Here is an 18,690-nt window from a genome sequence, read left to right as displayed (position 1 = left end):
CGAAATTGAAACTGTAATATCTACAATAACTACTTCATAGTTGTAAAACCAAATATATTACCATCCATGAAAACACTTATTCCATTGTCAGAAACATTGTAGATGTTCAATAAATGTATGTCAAAAGCCACAGCATCATTTACATATCTTACCCATTCAAAGCGCATTCCTTTCCACCCAAGGTTAGCCCCATACGAGCGCGCATAGGAACCCAGGCTCACGTGAAGAAAGTCCAGACTCCTATTTCAGGAAAGCAGCACACGCACACCTGCGTGCGTGTGTACGTACACACACACACGCGCAGCTTCCGCGGCATAAAGCGAAAACCTTTACGCATTCTCCGCTTCTGTAAACCAGGTTCTTCCTGCACCTGTCAAAATACACCGCTGGATCCGAGGTCCTGTGAGGCAATGTGCAGGGAACAATGACTACATACAAAATGGATGCCAGGTTTTAAACAAAAAAAGTCCTGGCAGCAGAAGCCAATACTTCAGAGAAAACACAAGCAAGGACACGGATCAACAATAGTTTACCATGTGTATACAAGAGGAAGCTCAGAGAGAAAAGACAGGAAGACTGGATGCCTGAGAGGCCTAGCATGCGAAAGACTTTTCTAGAAAGCTCGTAGACGTCATATAGAATTCCCTATCACTCCTACCCTCCTGAAGTTTACAGTCCAAAACAAGAAGGCCAATATTTAGGGGACTATTTTCTAAAATGACACCATGGCTATGTGTGGCCCACATGAATAATTATAGCAGGGATGGTCAGTGAGCAAAGACATGAATTTCTATTTTGCTTTGAGCTTCCTATTACAATAAGTGTTCGTTTTAGGTGTCAGTAAAGTCAACGATCACCCCACCAAAACCTTTTATAATCTTCAGAAACTCCATCTGTGTCCACATCAGTGTCCCTTGGACAATATATTCACCATTAGCGTGATTAAGCTTTAGATTTCCTTTATGGCCACTCTTTTCCCCATACAAAGATTCTTAAGAATGTTCGCATTTTTAATGCTATATTAATATTTTCCACGAATTGGGAAGGAGGGTGGACCAGATAACCATAAAATGCCATTCTCTTCTAAAAGACTCTATTTTCATGATTCTATGATTTTTAAGATGTGGTGGTACTAAGAGTTGATTTTTATATTCCATGAATATTACATTCTATGACTCTATGAGATTTTGACACTAGTTTTTATTATTCTAAGATTCTCTGATTCCAAGGTTTGATAGATTCTAAAATTCTACAACTATGATTCTAAGATGCCAATATTATAAGAATCTGGAACTCTGAGCTTACAATGCTAAGCCCCCATTACCTACAAATGTGATTAGTAGACTTGCCCATGAGAGAGGCAGAACCCTAAGCCAGAGTCAAAGCACCTGTACCTGACTGGGGAAGGCGGAGTGGTTGTGAACAGAGAGAAAAATGCCCATTTACAAGAAGAGCTCCTAAGACACATCTCAAGACTTTTGAAATACCACCCTTAGCTCAGTCTCTCTTCCTGCTTCCATTCTATGGCCTACCTAGAGATGAATATATTTATTGCTAGAAAATAGGTGCTGTAGACGCAAGGCTCAGCTGTTTCTGGCCATCTTATCCCCCAGCATCTAGCACAAGGCCTGAACACAGAGGATCTCAGTAAATATCACACACTGTTGGATTCACTCTATTATCCTTCCTTTTCCCTCTTGTCTGGATCCTCCTTCAAACCTTCCTCTACGTCTCCTCCACTTCCTCCCCCTTCCACCTGCTTGTCTTTCTCCATCACCTCTTCCCAGTTAGAACTTCCACATACATGAATCACACAATCCTCACAGGACTCCAGTGAGGGACAGATTGTTATCCCCCTTCTATAGACGACGAACCTAAAGCCAGGAACAACTTACCAAAGGCCACACGATTAAAGTGACAGAGAAAGGATCAAACCCAAATTGTCGGGCTCCACATTCAGCGCTCCTTCCTTTCCTTCCTTCATTCCATGCTTGCCTTACAAGTGAATGTTCTTAGCTATAATTTAAAAATAACCAAGTCACAAGACCTCCAGAAAACCGCTACCTGGACAGAAAGCCTCTACTTCCTGTCCCTGACTTTAACTCTGAATTTATCTTCTTAATCCACACCAATTCTCATTTCAGGATTTCCAGTCATTGAGGGCCTACCACACCCAACTGTTCATTTCATTTTTGAGCCTTTTTTTTCCCTCCTCTTGAGAATGCTGTACATGGCACGTGTTTATTTTTCAATTAAAGCAAATTAAACTTAATTTTGTTTTGAGACTTTTTTTATTATTTTTTTTAGAATTTCACAGCCCACGGTGAGATAATTGAGACCCTGCTGTTTCTGGAAGCACTATTTAGAGAGCAGAACTAGATCTGGCACAACCTTGGAGGAAGCCATCCTTAACCCCTCCCTCCCCTTTGTCACACACCACAGTATTTCTGCAATCTGTCCACTTCCTTGCCACTGTCCTACCCTAAAAGGTCATCCACGTGTCATCTGAACTATAACCTGCCAAAGGGCCACTGAACCCCCTCTCCCCTCCTCTTACCCTTCTTCTTGTCTTAATCCCAGATCTGGTCATGTCAATCCTTTTCTTGAGTTATTGGTAATTTTCTAAACACATACTACTTAATATAAGTCCCAAGGCTTTCTATGCTCCAGCTCTGGGCTATTTCTCCAGCTTCACCCCAAGCATGTTCTCCAGTCACACCGAACTACTTCCTCTCCCAGTGTCCACTTGGAATGCCCTTTCTCCATCTACCCAACTGGCTAGGCAGCCTCCGTGGCTCACGCAGACAGACTTCCCCTCCACTTCCTAACATGCTGCCTATGTTCTAATTTCAGCAGCAGCTACTCTGTATTATCTCAGTTTGCACATCTGTTTCCTCATCAAACTGGCAAGAGCTTTAGATCAGGAAAATGTCCTATTCATCACAGATGGTCCAGAATCTGGAAAATAGTAACTCCTCAAAAAGAAATGTGTTTTGGGGGGAAAAGAATGGGAAGAAAACAGGAATAAATTAAAAGAGAGGTAAAGGAGAATAAAGAGGGAAAGAAAAATAAAGCAAGAAAGTTAGATGATAAAGGCGGAAGGAAGGAAGGAAGGAAGGAAGGAAGGAAGGAAGGAAGGAAGGAAGGGGAAGAGAGAGAGGGATGGATGGAGGAAGAGACAGAAGGAGGGAGTGAGGGAGGAAGGTGAAACATTAAATCTAGGAAACTACCCTTCCTATTGTTCTTTATAATGATTTTTAATATGACCACTATCCCTGAAATAATACAGACCATCAGAATTGCTTATAAAACATGTTTCCATATGCATGATACTCTGATTTTTCATTGAAAGTTGTATTTGTCTAGTGTAGAGTCTCTTAAAGTAAGCTATAAAGAATTATTAATAAGAATTAAGTGAAAAATGCAGAAAGTTGAAATTTTGTGGTCAAATAACTTGGAGAAAGCTTGAATTAGCTTGAAAATCTCCCTCTTTCAAAGAACTTTGTTGGAAACTTGAATTTGCTTATATATAACCTGATTTCCACGAACAGGGCAGATCATGAAGCATCTCCCAAATGTATTTGACCACAGTACCCACTTTCCTTGGAGTTGCTGAAGAGCTAGTGTACCACTGGATAGGACATGAAAATGTTCTGCTAATGGAATGATTGCTGTCAGGGAGTCAGGAATCTGGGGTTCTAGTTTAGAATCCCTACTAATAAAGAGTGTGGCCTTTGCCATGACACTCCCCTGTCAGAGTCTTAGCTTCCTTATCTGAAAAAAGAGGTAGGCTGGACACAACGGATCCTAAGGTCTCTTCTGACTCAGTTCTAACATTCTATGGTTCTGTGATGAAAAAGAGACATAAGCTTGGGGTCATGTCTTTGTGCCTACCATTTGCTGTACCTGGAATGTCCCCTTTTCCACTTCCACAAGTACAGATCCCTCTCTCCAATGATACCACCCGTCCCAAGCCTTTCCTGGGCAACGTGAATTAGCACGCTTTCACTCCTAAGGTTTCCCATGGAAATATTTCATTTCTGCAAAAGGCTGCCTTGAATATAGCTCCTACTTTCTTTAATCATTTAATCTGTTGATAGCAATTATATAGGTCATATGCTGTGATTACAAAGGTGGCTAAGGCAGCTTTACATATGCCTTCTGTTCCTTCTAAGCCCTTGGGGATATGTCACAGTCATATACGGTCTTCCGAAGAGCTTTGTACAATGACTTAACCTAGGACAAAATCTGTCATTTGTAAGCCCACTTTAGAGCCCATTAAACATTTCAGCCAATAATGTCAAGTCATTTTTTAGAGCCTTTGGAACTCCCCATTCAACTCTTACATGAAAAAAGTAATAAAGCAAAGCAGAGAAAGCAGCTGCTCAGTATAGACGACAAGGTGGCCAGTCTCACCTGCTCAGTGCCCCCTACTTCCGCGGTGACCCTCCTTACCTAAAATTAAAAATGTAGATGGGGGCGCCTGGGTGGCGCAGTCATTAAGCGTCTGCCTTTGGCTCAGGGCGTGATCCCGGCGTTCTGGGATCAAGCCCCACATCAGGCTCCTCCACTGAGAGCCTGCTTCTTCCTCTCCCACTCCCCCTGCTTGTGTTCCCTCCCTCCCTGGCTGTCTCTCTGTCAAATAATTAATCTTTAAAAAAAAATGTAGATGGAGTCAGAATGAAAGTCTTCTGATTCCAAGGTGGTAGCCACTGAATCCATGCTTTCCAAATCGTGGCACGCAAAGTACAACCAACATGTGAGATGATCCTAGCTGATACAAGGGTGCTGAAGCTTTTCTTTTAAGCTTTTAATGCGATAGCTATTCTAACGTGTATTAGAAAGTAGATACCATTTATCAAATCTTCGGTTTTTATGAGTAGCACTGCTCAGGCCAAGGCCAAGTAAAAAAAGAAAAAAAAAACGAGTCCATTTAAATATGATTTAGGACAAGTGACTTAGAAATTCAGCAAACTCTGCATTAAAGCATGTACCTCTGTTCTCTTCCCACCAAGAACTGCTCACTGATCCCCCACATCCTACTACTTAAAATGTTCATTACCCACAGAATGTGCATTCATTAAAGAAATATTAGGCAATACAGGTTAAATAGAAAAGACTGAAATTCACTCATCATCTCTCACCCAAAGATAACCACTCAAATATCAGGGTGCAGCTTATAAAAGAGCATGCTATACAAATACATCTTACCTTATATACATATATTTTTAACTGAATAGCTCACCCGAAATATGCCCATGCCAATAAATATCATCGTGAGTGCCACAGATTGAGCCCTGGGGGCCTGTAGCTAAGTACTTTACACCTGGGGTGCTAAGCTAGCAGGGCGGTGTTGTTGGTAGCCCCTGTTTACAGATCACGTTCCCAGTCTCCCTTCCATGTTTTACCTGGAAAGTGTTCTCCTCTACCACACTGTAGAGATCCCATTACACTCGTGGTTCGGTTGTTTCTTTTCTTTTTGTCTTTTACCCCAAATACCCGATGAAGTTCCTTCTTCACATGCCTGTGCACATATAATTAATTTAGTTCTCAGCATGAGGAATTTCTTAAAATGGAAGGATTTGCACCTTGTTTTTAAAAATAGGGACAGAGCTGGAGATGACGGCAGCAACAGGGATAGAAATGGAGCTCTGCCCCCTGCTCCCTCTCTGGGGCATCTCCTTCTCCCCCTCATCTCTGCCCCTTGATCACCTCAGGGCAGTGGATCTCCTTACTCTTCTTCCAGCTCACCAGGCACAGTCCCACCTCTGCAACTCTCTTCTTCTGTTCTTGCTAGAATGTTCTTCCCCCAGATGTCCACCTGGCTGTTCCCCTCCCTTCCTACAGATCTCTGTTCTAATGTCAACATCTCAGTGAGGGCTTCCCTGGCTCACCATATAAAACAGCACACCCTCTCCGGTCAAGCCACCCATCTCCATCTGACACACTGTATGGTCACTTTTTACCTATTTATAAAAGTCTCCCGCAAGAGAACGTCAGCCCCAAGAAGGCGGGGCAAGGCAGCTGTGTTCGCTGCTGTGCACTAGCTCCTGGAACAGTGTTTGGCACACAGTAACTCAGTGCTCAGTGAATGATGCTTGTTTGTTTATTGAAACGAAAGAATGAAAGCCACATTTTATAAAGGGTAGATCCATATAGATTTCCAAAAAGGCCACAGGGCAGTGTCTTGTTCCCTGCCCCCTTGTTAAGATGAGATACTGCCATTAAAAAAAAAAAAAAAAAAAGCCATGATGATGATGATGATATAGGGTATCACATTGCTATTTTCATTCTTTGATTATTAAGGAACCTGAATATTTTAGCTTTTTTAATAGGTTTGTTGGCCATGTGTGTTTCCGATTCCATTTTTAGCTGGAAGTTCCACCCCCAGATCACATTCTTTTTTTTTTTTTAAGATTTTTATTTATTTATTTGACAGAGATAGAGACAGGCAGCGAGAGAGGGAACACAAGCAGGGGGAGTGGGAGAGGAAGAAACAGGCTTCCAGCGAGGGAGCCTGATGTGGGGCTCGATCCTGTAATGCTGGGATCACTCCCTGAGCCGAAGGCAGACGCTTACCGATTGAGCCACCCAGGCGCCCCTCCAGATCACATTCTGATCGTAGATGATCTTATGACCATATCTGGGCTCACGTTCCATTAACAGGGAAGGAAAACTCTGCCTTGGGCATTTCCCTCTGTATGTGTTGTTTTTCTCCTTAATACTAATATTCCTATCTTTATGTGTATGTGTGTGTGTGTGTGTGGAAAGAGAGAGAGATCAGACACATACATCATTTCTCTTGCAGCATCTGGCTGTAACAATTCACGACACCTCCATCTTGCCATTTCCTGAGATGCTTTTTGAAAGTGCTACTGTTTCCAGAGGTGGCTTTCGAGTCTGTTCCCAAGAAAAGTAACATCTTGGTTCTTGGCTCTGGCCCAGAGCTAGAAAGTAGCTTTTCTATGACTACTGGTCCTGGTCTGAGCAGCATTTGAACTTCCACAACTTAAGGGTACAAATAAACACACTCGGCTAAGGTTTCCTGCAGAGGCATTGTGAAGTTAAATTACTATTTTAAGAGGCTATGAAGTTGGCAGCCAGAAAGCCCTGGAAGGGTAGAAGATATTCACGATGCTGACAGATAAAGAAGGAGAGAAAGCAAAATGCAGGTTATTAAGGAGATTTAAGAAGCCTCCCTCCAGTGGCACCATTTATAACATCTCCTGGAACATGCGAGATAGATGCCCCTCTCATTTAGGGGCCTACAAGACCGGGATTGAGGGCAGGGCCCGCGCGACAGAACGGCTGAAGATTTGCGACAATGGACCTGGCCTAAGACAATGGAGACAAAGAGGCAATAATCAGCCCTGATTTGGGGAGGCCACCAAGCCGCCAAGGCCCGGACCATGCCTGAGGCAGGTAGATGGAGGGAGGGCAGTTCAATGAAAGGATGTTAACGCTCAGTGTCTGTTGATACAGGTTGGAGACCCACTGCTATCGTTTATTATACATCTTGGGGCAAGTCCTTTCACCTCAGAGCCCCAAGGTCCTCATCTGGGAAATGGGGACAATCATCACGCTGTTAGAGTGAGACTGTGGAGGTCTGATGAGACAAAACACGCAAGCATTTGGTAAAAGAAATGATGCAGATGAGGAAGAGAGGAACCAAGAAGAGAAGGATGATTAACCTGGTTCCCACGAGAGCATGAAGCATGCCGTCAATCATGCCGCCCCATATGCACCTGCGGAACCACCCCCCGTCTCACAGCTTAGAAACCAAACCCAGAGGTGCAAGGATGTGGGCTGCAGGGGGCGGAATACCAGAACCAACTCAGATACGGTTTGATGTTAAAGAGGAAAAAGTTTATAAGTAACAAAGTGAGAGAAAATTGATCTAGGCTAAATCGAAGTTGATCTTCAGCTCTGATGGCTGATGACCCTATATCTATAACGGGTTTCTGACCCATAGTAAGATAGAGAATAAAAAAATCGGCCCCAGTCATTGTGATTTCATATCCCTCCATGCCTTTTCCTACACTCTCAATCTCTCCCCTAACTGCTGGCCTCCCGTGGCCACCCTGCCGGAGGGGGATTGGTAAAAATGATTGAGCCAGCTCATTTGCAAGGTAGTGCCTTGAACCTGGTGATAATCTCTCCTCCCGAGCACTTCCAGTCGGAGAACATACCTACTGGCGTGGGCAACATTTAATCTAACGCAGCGGGGTATGGTAATAATAACAAATAATAATAGTGAACGTTTATGTGACGGCGATGGTCTGCCAGTCATTGTTCAAAGCACTTACCATCTCAACTCATTAAAACCCACAGTATCTCTGTGAGGAGTCAGTATGGTCCTCTTCACTTCGTAGCCGAGGAAACTGGCGCAGGAACATGAGTGAATCTGGCCAAGGTCACAGAGCTGGAGAGGGGCGGAGGTGGCGTTCCCACTCTAGCATTAAAGCTTTCAACCCCTGCACTTTCAAGTCAGACAGAAATAGTCCAAATCCTCCACGCATCATTGACTCGGTGGGTGGCCTGGGACAGGTGACGTTACTGTCCTGTGCCCCGGTTTCCTCATCTCTGGACAAGGCTGATGCTCCCCACACGTGAGCTAGTTCAGAACATTCGACGAGATTCCGATAACAAGTACCCGTAATGGCACGGAGGATATAGGATGTGCTCGGCACCTAGACTTTCCCACTCTAAGAATGGCTTGGTCATTGTGACATTTCAGCCATCTCTAAGTATTGTGGGTGAAGATCTTTCCAGAATCCCCTCGAACCCCTTCCTAGGTTCTGCCTCAATGCGTAATTCCCGCCATCAGGAAGAAGAGGAGAGCGCAGGGAAAGCTGAAGTTGATCTAGTGTAGTTTCGGGAATCGTTTCTCAGCCTTCACTGGACTTTGAATGATGCTGTCCTGTTGATAAGCGTTTAGAATAAAATTCTTTATGACCCCGCTCAGTCCTCCTTTGCCTCAGCCATCTCTGGCAATGGCATTTGATGAGGACCACCTCATCTCAGACAGTCTCGCCTCCAAAATTTGTCTCAGCAGAAAAACTGTATTCCTGCCCCCTGCCAGGTAATCGATTTTTCGAGCTTTCCCCTCCATTCCTAAACATACCAAAGCACTGGTTTTCTTTTTTTAATGGCCCTTCTGCTTCGTGCAGATGTTTCTTATAGTGCAGGCCAAGACTCTTGTAGGTCCTCCCCCTATCATGTGCCTATAAACTCAGAGCCCATCAACTGCCATGAGAAATTTAGCTTCTCCGCTACCACGCAGACTGAAACGTACTTACTTAAGGCAGATGTCCCTCTCACGGTTCTCGGAACGCTCTTCCAGGTTAATCTTGGGCCTTCTAGAGTCTCTAGGAATTCCACAGCCCCCCAGAATTTCATCGACTTTTGTGGATTGCTAATTTGTAGAATGGAGACGTGTGAACTGACCACTTGGAAGCAATCGTATGTCCTAGATGTCTGCCCTTCCTCCATCCGAATCAGCTTGGCATCTGTAACTCGGCCGCTCCACATTACACCCAGGATCCATTATTTCTCACTGAGGTTCCCACTGGCTCATTTGCAGGACCTTTGAAAGGCTGGATGAATTATATGTCAGAAACCCCTCTGGGCCCGTATTGGGTCAACCCTTACAAAGGGTTCTAGCTGTTTAGATGGGCCATTTACTTGGAGCCCCGCCGCTCCAACCTTTGCAATTTACACAAAAACGATTGTGTCTCGCTTTTGTTAATTGCCTTATGAATCTACCTCTTCACCCGTGGGGAGGATACAGTCTCTTAGCTGCTCCCAAAGTGGCCCTGACATCATTGTACGCAGCTCTACACCCTGTGAGAAAATCTCCATATGCTGGGAACAGGATTTGTTCCCAATGATCTATTTGGTGTCCGCACCAGGTGACTATTCCCATGTGTGGCCTCCACTGGGTAGCAGACAGGCCCAGTAATTCACCCCTCCGAACTTTCTCACACCCAGTCTTGTCCAATCTATGTTCCTTAAGGACACCTGCAATCTCCAAAACACAGTTCCTTTGAGATACAAAGATCCCCCTCGCCCTCATATGAAAAAAAGAAATTAATTTCACTTTTCCTCGGCCTCATTATCTTCTTAATTGTCTTCTTGGCCCCCTCAGTAGCAAGGACTGTCTATGGATTTCTAGGCAGCCTTTTCAGGCTACTGCGTTCCTTGAGGACAGTGGGTTTCATGCTACCACTTAGTCGCTCTGATAGGAAGAGTTACAATAGTGGCACATCTCTCCCACTCAGTCGCCGTGTCTTGAGTCACAGTCTGTGCCCTGAGGTGTGACTTCTGTTCAATTTGCTCATTTTTGAGAAGATATCTAAACATTATGATGAAGCATGGCCATCATGTGCTGTCTCTCCGTGCTCTTGCAAGAACTTCATGCAATACTTCATTGAGCTGTGGCAAATCCCTTTGGTGAGGGAGGCCGCCGTCTGGTCCTTCTCAATTTGCAAAAGGCAAGCCCAGGGAGGGGCAGATAGGTTCTTAAGGTGGTCCAGAAATACAAGGATGGGAGCTGGGACTAGAATCAGGTGCCCTGAGTCCCTATGCTTTTACTACGTGACTTTTAAAATGAATGGAAATAGAAAATGAAGAGATAGGTTCTCTGATCTCCAGACCTTTCAGTCACTACCATCTTCCTCCTCCTCACCCCATCACTACCTGCGTCTTCCTCTCATCCCTCCCCAAACTCTCATAGCCTTCTGAAATGACAGTTGCCTGTCCACCATGAATGATCATTATGGATTTGTAGACCTCCTCTGTTCAATGGCCAGCACCTGGCAGGATTCATCACCATCTCCACCAAGCCCTTTTGTTCAAGGCCTTTCCAGGACAAGATACCCAATAAATATTTGCTGATCCAAAATGATGCCAGCTTTCGTTTTATTTTACCAGACTTCATTTCAATTACCTTCTCTCCAAGTACTCATTCTCTTTCTCCTTTTCTATCCATTTCCCCCTCTCCAGTTCTTCCCCTCCCTTTAGAGCTACGTGTGTCCAGAGTGTGCAACGCCCAGAGCAGGACTAGAAATTAAGATGAAAAGCACTCACTGAAATGACGGATTAAAAATGGACAAGATGAGGGGTGCCTGGGTGGTTCAGTCGGTTAAGTGTCCCTGACGCTCGGCTCAGGTCATGATCTCAGGGTCTTGAGATGGAGCCCCGGGTCAGGCTTTGTGCTCAGTGGGGAGTCTGCTTGAGATTCTCTCTCTCCCTCTGCCCCCTCCCCCAACCCTCTCCTCATGCACGCATGCGTACTCACTCTCTCAAATAAATACATCTTTTTAAAAAAATGGACAAGATGGAAACCTGTCAAGGACACTTGATGCTGAGCTCCTGTCAATTTCCACAGTCTTCTCAGCTCAGTCCTCTGGCTGTGCACTGCCCAAGCAGGGACATTTTAAGGGGCCAGGGGGATGATGGTGGAATTCTAGACTTTTTATTCCTGCATCTTTTACGGGATCATTTGACCTGGCTCTGCCTATCTTTCTTATTTCCATCTCATGACATTCTTCTCATTTCAGAGCGCCAGCCACAGGATCGCGTGGCTCTCCTAAGCTTGCACACATGCAGTGACTTCATCCTTCTCGTCTCTGCCACTCGGCTGGCTTCTCCTCACCTACCAGCTCCGACGCCATGCCCTCAGAGAAGTCTCTCCTGGCTAATCTTGTCTAACGTTGCATCGTCTACATTCCTAATCATTTTCATGGCATTACTACGACTTGAAGTTATTTTGCGTATCTACTTGTTTACTCATTTTTTAGCCGTCTCTCCCCATGAGACTCTGAGCCCCACAAAAAGAGGACCGTGTTCATACTACATCTCTGACGTCCAGATCTGTGCTACTCAACGAGGTAGCCTCTCATCACACATAGCGACTGAAATCAAAATTAAAATTGGATTCAATTAAAAACTCAGTTCATGGGGCACCTGGGTGGCTCAGTCAGGTACGCGTCTGCCTTCGGCTCAGGTCATGATCCGGGGGTCCTGGGATAGAGCCCTGTTTTGGGCTCCTTGCTCAGCCAGGAGCCTGCTTCTCCCTCCCCCTGCTACTGCTCTCTCTCTCTCTCTCAAATAAATAAATAAGACCTTAAAAAAACAACAACTCGTTCATCAGTGACAGTAGCCACACATGCTAGAGTCACATGTGCTTAGTGGCTACCACATTGCACAGCACAGAGAACATACCCATTACCACAGAAAATTCTACTTGGTAGCCCCGGTCTAGAGCAACGCTTGAAAAATAGTTGTCACCTAATAAATATTTGTTGAATAAATGGATGAATCAATGCCCCTTTTAATCCTTACTCAACTGTAAGTCACCTTCCCCCTTTTGTGGCTTCTAAACCCTATAAGTGTGATCAACTAGGGAATGCCCAGAGAATGACCAGAGAACAACGTCCAGCTTGGAGAGGGGCCCAAATGAATGTTACAGGAGGCAGGGCTGTGGCAATAGGGCCTCTCAAAGGAGAATACTTGTGATCATATGCTTCCACGATATGGGAAGAACTGATAATTAGAGGAGAATCATATTTGTGTTGTATGATTTCAGAGACTTATGGATAAAAGGCAGATTCCGGGTCACAGTGTGAAAACATATGCAACAAAGCTCTCCCTATATAGTATAGGCTGGTTTGTGCGATAATGACTTCACCGCTGATAAGAGAACTAAAAATGAGACTGCGTGGATATGTGTTATGGGTATCACAAAGAAGATTCTTGATTCTCGAATAAGGAGAAAGGTCTAGTTATTGAGAAACCTTAAAACACTGAGATTCTTTGATCAAACGGCTCCACGACTCCTTCATAATATCGATTTCAAAGAGCTAATACTATGCCCCGAGCTATACTAAAATTTGGTGAACAACGCAATCCTGTTGCCACCCACAGTGGTTACCATTAACACAGGGGTCCGCCAGAAAGAGCAGAGATGTCAAGCAATGGGAAGTTAGGTTCTAATGCTAGCAGTGCTGGTCACGTGACCTTGGGCAAAGGACCTAGCCAGCATGAGTTTCACTTTCTTCTTCTATGAAAGGGCTGTATCTGTCTCACTGGGTGGAAAGGGAGATTAAATGAGAAGAAAACTAAAGACCCTGGAACACAGTAGGGCAAAGTTCACTTCCAAGTAGCACCTACTTTCACCTGTCTGTATCATCATTGACATTCCTATATTGATGGTATAGGCAGCATGATTTTGAAGCCATGATTGCACTGCTTTTCGTGAACATGAAACAATCATTGGAAGGAGAAAGAATAAGAGAGAGAGAAAGACGACAGCTACTATTGAGACTGGACTCAAAATGTAATAGCAAACATTCACAGAGTAGCTACTATGTGTCAGTCCCTTGGGATAAAAAAAATGCTCTTACCAAGACCATATTGAAGAGGGCAAGCTAGGCATATATCAGCGGAGGTATAAAATAGGGCAAACAGAGACCCGAGCTAAAATAGAGCCTCAGACAAAATTATATGAGAGAACAGGAGAGAAAGAGATTTATTCCCAAATAAGATTTTGGGAAGACTTCTTGGAAGTGTCATTTGATCTGGATGTTAAAATGCCAGTAAGGTTTTTAAAAGTGGAGGCTGAAACTGAGGAGACTGAGGAAAGAGAAAGGTACTCCTTGCAGAAGGGGTTAGAATAGAAAACAACAGGGGGATTATTTGGAGAATGACATTTGAAAATTTGGCCTCTTCATATGACCCCCATTTTGTCTTTAATATGATTACTAGAAGTTCAACAGCCAATTCATTAATCTTTGAATTTTAGCAAGGGGAACACGGCGAGAGAAGGGCAGGTTATGTCTAACCTTAGTGGCCTGTTCAGGTGCTATGTACTGGTGATTTGATCTAAGGAATTGGGAGGGAACAAGCTACAGGATGTCAATCAGAAAATGTCTCCTCACACAACAGAAGGCCCCTTGGGTAAAGACCATCCAGAGAAACCTAAGACTTTGTGATCAATAGCTTAAACTCTTGCAAACACTAAGACATTTTATTTGGACTGGCCAGGGGCGAGGGTTTTTTCAAGTCCCCACCGGTACCATTTCAAATATATTCATTGCAGCCCAAGCTGGGCCATCGAAACTCAACGGGGGGCCCAACAGCTGATTTGGAATCTCTGAGCTCGGTCTCCTTGGTTGAAATGGAGTCACAGCTCCCCCTTCTGGGAGCTAAAGTGCCATCCAGCCTCGGAAAAGCCTGCGAGGAAAGGCTCTATTGCAGATGGGCCTGAAACCCCCATGTTTTTTTTCTCAGGGCTCACCGGCACCCCAAAATGAGCATCGAGGAGTCTGGGAACACTTTTACATGGGCTTGGTTCTGACTTCTCAAGAGCCTATCCCTCACCAGGCTTTTTAGTTCCCCTTCCCTGGGATGATGAGTCCCAGTCTTCGTGTGGGTGATGCCTTTATATAGGGGAACACAATTTGGTGCGGAGGTTGAAATTCCCTTTTGGGGAATATGGCAAGTAGGAAAGGTTTCTAAATCTGTGTGTGCACACGTGTGTGCAGTGCATGTACACATGTGTGCTTGGGCATGTTCCCGTGACGGCTGTATGTATCACTGAATAGGGCAAGAGTCTCCTGCAGATAAAGAAATGAATTCGCCTGAAGTATTTGCATCGGTAAAGGGGTGTACGCTTGGCTCTCTGGAAGCAAAGTATTCCATAACAGAGAAGCCAGGTGCCGTCCAGAGTGTCTGCTGGACTCTGTCTCCTAGTCATAGTCAGTAGTGGGTCCTTGCCTGTGTGTGATTGTGTGTGTGTGTGTGTGTGTGTGCATGTGTGTGTGTGTGTGTGTGTGTGTGTGTGTGTGTGTGTATCTGTCTGTCTATCTGTCTGTCTGCTGGGGACAGTGATTAAAGCATTGGACCCTTTCTTTCCGGGGTCATGTTTCCAGATGGAGCGGCTCTGAAATTAGAAGTCTGATGAGGGACGACAGTGATTGTTTTGGGTGGGAGCAAAGTGGACGGCTGGGAACAGGGAGCAACACGGTCCCTGGGCAGTGTGGTGGCGTGGAAAAGACGCCGATGGGGGTGTCAGGCAGTATAGGTTCTAGCCTGGGCATACCAAGAACTTGCTAGAGAATGTTATGGAATTCTCATCCCCTCTCTGGGCCAGAGTCCTGCCTGTCTGTTCTTCAGTATTCCTCCAGCTTCAATTGTCTACGAATCGGAAAAGAGATAAAACGAGAGCAGTTCCGAACACAGGGTTTCCTCCTCTGATTTCACACCCTCCCCCTCCCCCCAAAAATGAACCATGGAGCCCTGCTCTGACATGAGTTTCTCAAAGCAGATTCCTTGTGGCCCTGTGAAGGCTGCAGCCTGAGGTATCAGCCTCTGGCCAGAGACTTGTGTGTCTGCGAGTGTCTGCAGGGAGCACCGTCACCCACCCGCCAGGGCAGGTCCTTGCAAACACGTTCGCTTTTATCTCACCCCAGAAGACACACACACACACACACACACACATGCACACATGTGCACGCACACACACATATATATAATTTTTAAAACACAATTATATTTCTACTTTTCTATTCCCCAAAAGGTCTTTTCAGTGGCTCCTTGCCAGCCAGCGTGGACGAGAGGCTGTCCCAGCATCTCAGCCCTCGTCTTCCACCAGCTCCGTGGCTGACAGCAGAACGGCTGCCTCTTCTTACCTTGGGAAAGTAACAGCTGCCGAGTCTGGAAGCCATGCTAACAGCAGTAAAACTCAGCATTTTTTGCTGAGTAGGGCAAGCCTTTAAGAGGCAGCCGGGAATCAAATCAATGGCTGGCCCCAGAGTCCAAGCCCAGCAGGACCTAGCCAGGGTAGCCCAGGGACTTACCAGGAGAGCCTCCTCGGAGGTGGAGGAAAGAGGGAAGAGGGACTTGACCCAAACTGTCTTCCTTACGGACATTCTCTGCACGGCCCCCGTGCCCTTGGCAGTATTTTGGAGCCAAGCAAGAGATGTGAGGTGCAAATCGACAGCAGTTTAAGTCAATTACCGCCACATTCTGCCATGAGTTCCCCACCCACAACCCTTCCCAAATTGTAGATCTCCCTCAGTCCTGAAACACACACACACACACACACACACACACACACACACACACACACACACACACAAAATCTCTCTGCTCTCCCATTTTCCTCCTAACTCCAGTGGAGCCATGAGGAGGTACAGCTTAGGAAGAGATTCTCCTGGGGCTTCCCAAGCATTTCCGAAATAGGGTAGGGAAGGAGGAATCTCTTAGGGAAGTGCCCCATCCATCTCCTTCCATATTACTCAGAGCTGCCCCCAGATGAAATTTGCTCTGTGATCCTGTGTAACTATGATGGAGAAGCAGGTCCCCCAGGACTCTTCTTCTTTCCCTTTAGGGGGATCCATGCAAACTTGCCCAGATTCTCCCCAAAGGCACCAGTCGCTGGAGGTGCGGTTATGCTCTTAGGATGACAAACGGAGAGGTAGGGTAGACTATCCCAGACTCGCCAAGCCCCACACGAGCAGCCCACCGCTGACTTCTCCCTTTCTCTGTCACCCACTACCCAGTGACTCCAAATTCCCATCAGAATCCTGGAGCTTGCCCAGTGTGGAATTTAAAGTGACAGCATGTCATTGCCTCAGGCTTTGGCCATTTCTCTTTCATATTAAACGGTGAGCCCAAGTATCCCAGGTCTCCATGGTTTGGAGGAATTTTCCTTCAAGGGTACCAATATTGGGCTAAATAAGGTGCCATCCTTATCCCCAGAACGCTCCCCAAACCCTAAGCCCAAAGCACCAAGAGGAAGTCCACAGCGGGCTTCCCGATGGCTACGTGATCCTATAGTAAGGATCCCATTCCATGTCAGCTGGAGAGACCTAATTAAAAAGACACACAAGCGCACACATACAAATACATACGTACCAACATGCACACACACATCGCGCCTTAAGTAGGTTATAGGACCTCTCGTTACCCCGTCCCTTACACACACACACACACACACACACACACACACATACACAGACAGCACAAACACACGCATCAAACGCAAACGACGCTGCACACGCAAACACACACTAGCACCACATCAAGTTCCCACCATGGTACACACGTCGGGAGCGCGCGGGGAGCACACACGCCACTTACTAAAACCCGCATTTAACCCTTGGCGCCCCAGAATACAGAGCCCCCCCCCCCCCCGGGAACCCGCGAGGACTTGGAGGCGGCGGGGCGGCCGACGGAAAAGCCAAAGGGTGCCGGGAGGGGGAGGGGCGGGGCGGGGGGGGCGCCCCGAATGCGGTCCGGGGCCGTCTCCAAGGGCAGCGGGGCTGCGGGCGCTGTGCCCGGCGCCGCCTTACCTGGAGTCAATGTCTGTCTTTGGCGGAGAGCTGCGGGAGGACGCTTTTTATTCGGCTCGGTGGGAACTTAGGAGAGCCCGGCGTCCAGCTCGCATACCGGGAACGGCGCGGGGACTGCAGGCGTGGGGGTACCTGGCTCCTAGCAGCCTGGCTCATACTCAGCCGTAAAGTCCCCTTCGCTGGTCCCGAGGACAGGCATGAATCCCGGCTCCGGAAGGCGGTCACTACTCCCTCAGCCTCCCGGCTCTCTCGCTCTCGCTTTGCTTCTGGCTCGCTCGCTCGCTCTCTCCCTCTCTCGCTCTCTCGCTCGCCTGCGCTTTCCTCCTCCCCCCGCGCCAGATCAGTTCGCAGCCGTGGGGACCGGGAGCGAGGCGGCCAGCGAATGGAGAGGGAAGTCCAAGTGCGCCGCGGTCTCCGGGCGGGGAGCAGTGGAGGCCGGGCTACGCGGGAGGAGGGACTTACCCCGCGACGGGCGAAAATGAATGGGGGAGCGGCTGCCGGGGGCGGGGAGGGAGGAGCCAAGAGCCTGGGTTTATTCTGAGGAGTGTTTTGTACGTCTTTAGGCGGAGGAGGAGAAGGGAGAGGAGGAGAGAAGGCCTTCTCCCAGGGAGGGGCGGCCTGGGTGGGCTGAGGCCGAGCCACTGGGGAGTCTCATGGGTCTGGGGTTAGGGTGGCGTGTCTCCGTGTATGAGCACCCAAAGGCACTGTGTGCGGTGTGTGTGCGCAAACCCCGCATCGTGGTGTTCTTAAGCGTGTCTGTAGCTGTGTGCTTCGCGAGTATCTGAGTGTTGGCTGGGTATGCGGGTGCTAGCGTGTCTGTGTGTATCTATCCGAGTGTGGTTTTGTCTGGGGAGGTGCCTGTGTGGGTCCATTTGTATCCGTGTGCCTCTCTAAGAGTATTTAAGACTGTTTGTTTCTCTGTATGTGTAGGCATGAGCCCACGTAACCTCCCGGAATTAAGCAAGTGCTTCTCTACGTGGGCAGGATGTAGGAGCGAGAAGCTGATGGGACTCAAAGTTCTCTCAGTACCACCAGAGGCAGAGAAGGGGTGAGGGTATGGGGGCTAAGACATTAATACGGGGAACCAAAGACTCCACATTTAGCTTGAGGTGCAGGCTCTGGTTGCTGACATGGGGCCTTTCCCTGAAGCAGCAAAGAAGGCCAATACACGATCTAAATTCTCGCGCAGTGCATATTTTGTATGTTTGCTTACTTTGTTTCTTCTTCCTCCTATTTTTTTTAATTAAAAAAAATCAGCAATGAAGATTGCTAGTCCCTGGAAGCTTAGGCAAGGGTAGGTAACATCAGTGAAGCTACCAGATGGAGGCTCAAG

The 18,690-nt window shown here is 46.7% G+C and overlaps 1 protein-coding gene across 1 annotated transcript in view; it reads right to left on the bottom strand.

Annotated features, from left to right (window-relative positions):
* Positions 1-17,723, bottom strand: part of BRINP1 (BMP/retinoic acid inducible neural specific 1) — a 171,524-nt gene extending 153,801 nt beyond the window's left edge. The window contains exon 1 of the mRNA XM_045791189.2: positions 17,358-17,723. The gene's annotated coding sequence lies outside the window, so the exon portion shown is untranslated. The remainder of the gene's footprint in view (positions 1-17,357) is intronic.
* Positions 17,724-18,690: the final 967 nt, after the last annotated feature.

This window comes from Ursus americanus, chromosome 18, assembly GCF_024610735.1.
Source record: "Ursus americanus isolate L20-20 chromosome 18, mUrsAme1.1.p, whole genome shotgun sequence".
Classification (NCBI taxonomy): domain Eukaryota; kingdom Metazoa; phylum Chordata; class Mammalia; order Carnivora; family Ursidae; genus Ursus; species Ursus americanus.
The sequence above is the reverse complement of the archived record's forward strand: the minus strand, read 5'-3'. Positions and strand labels throughout refer to the sequence as shown.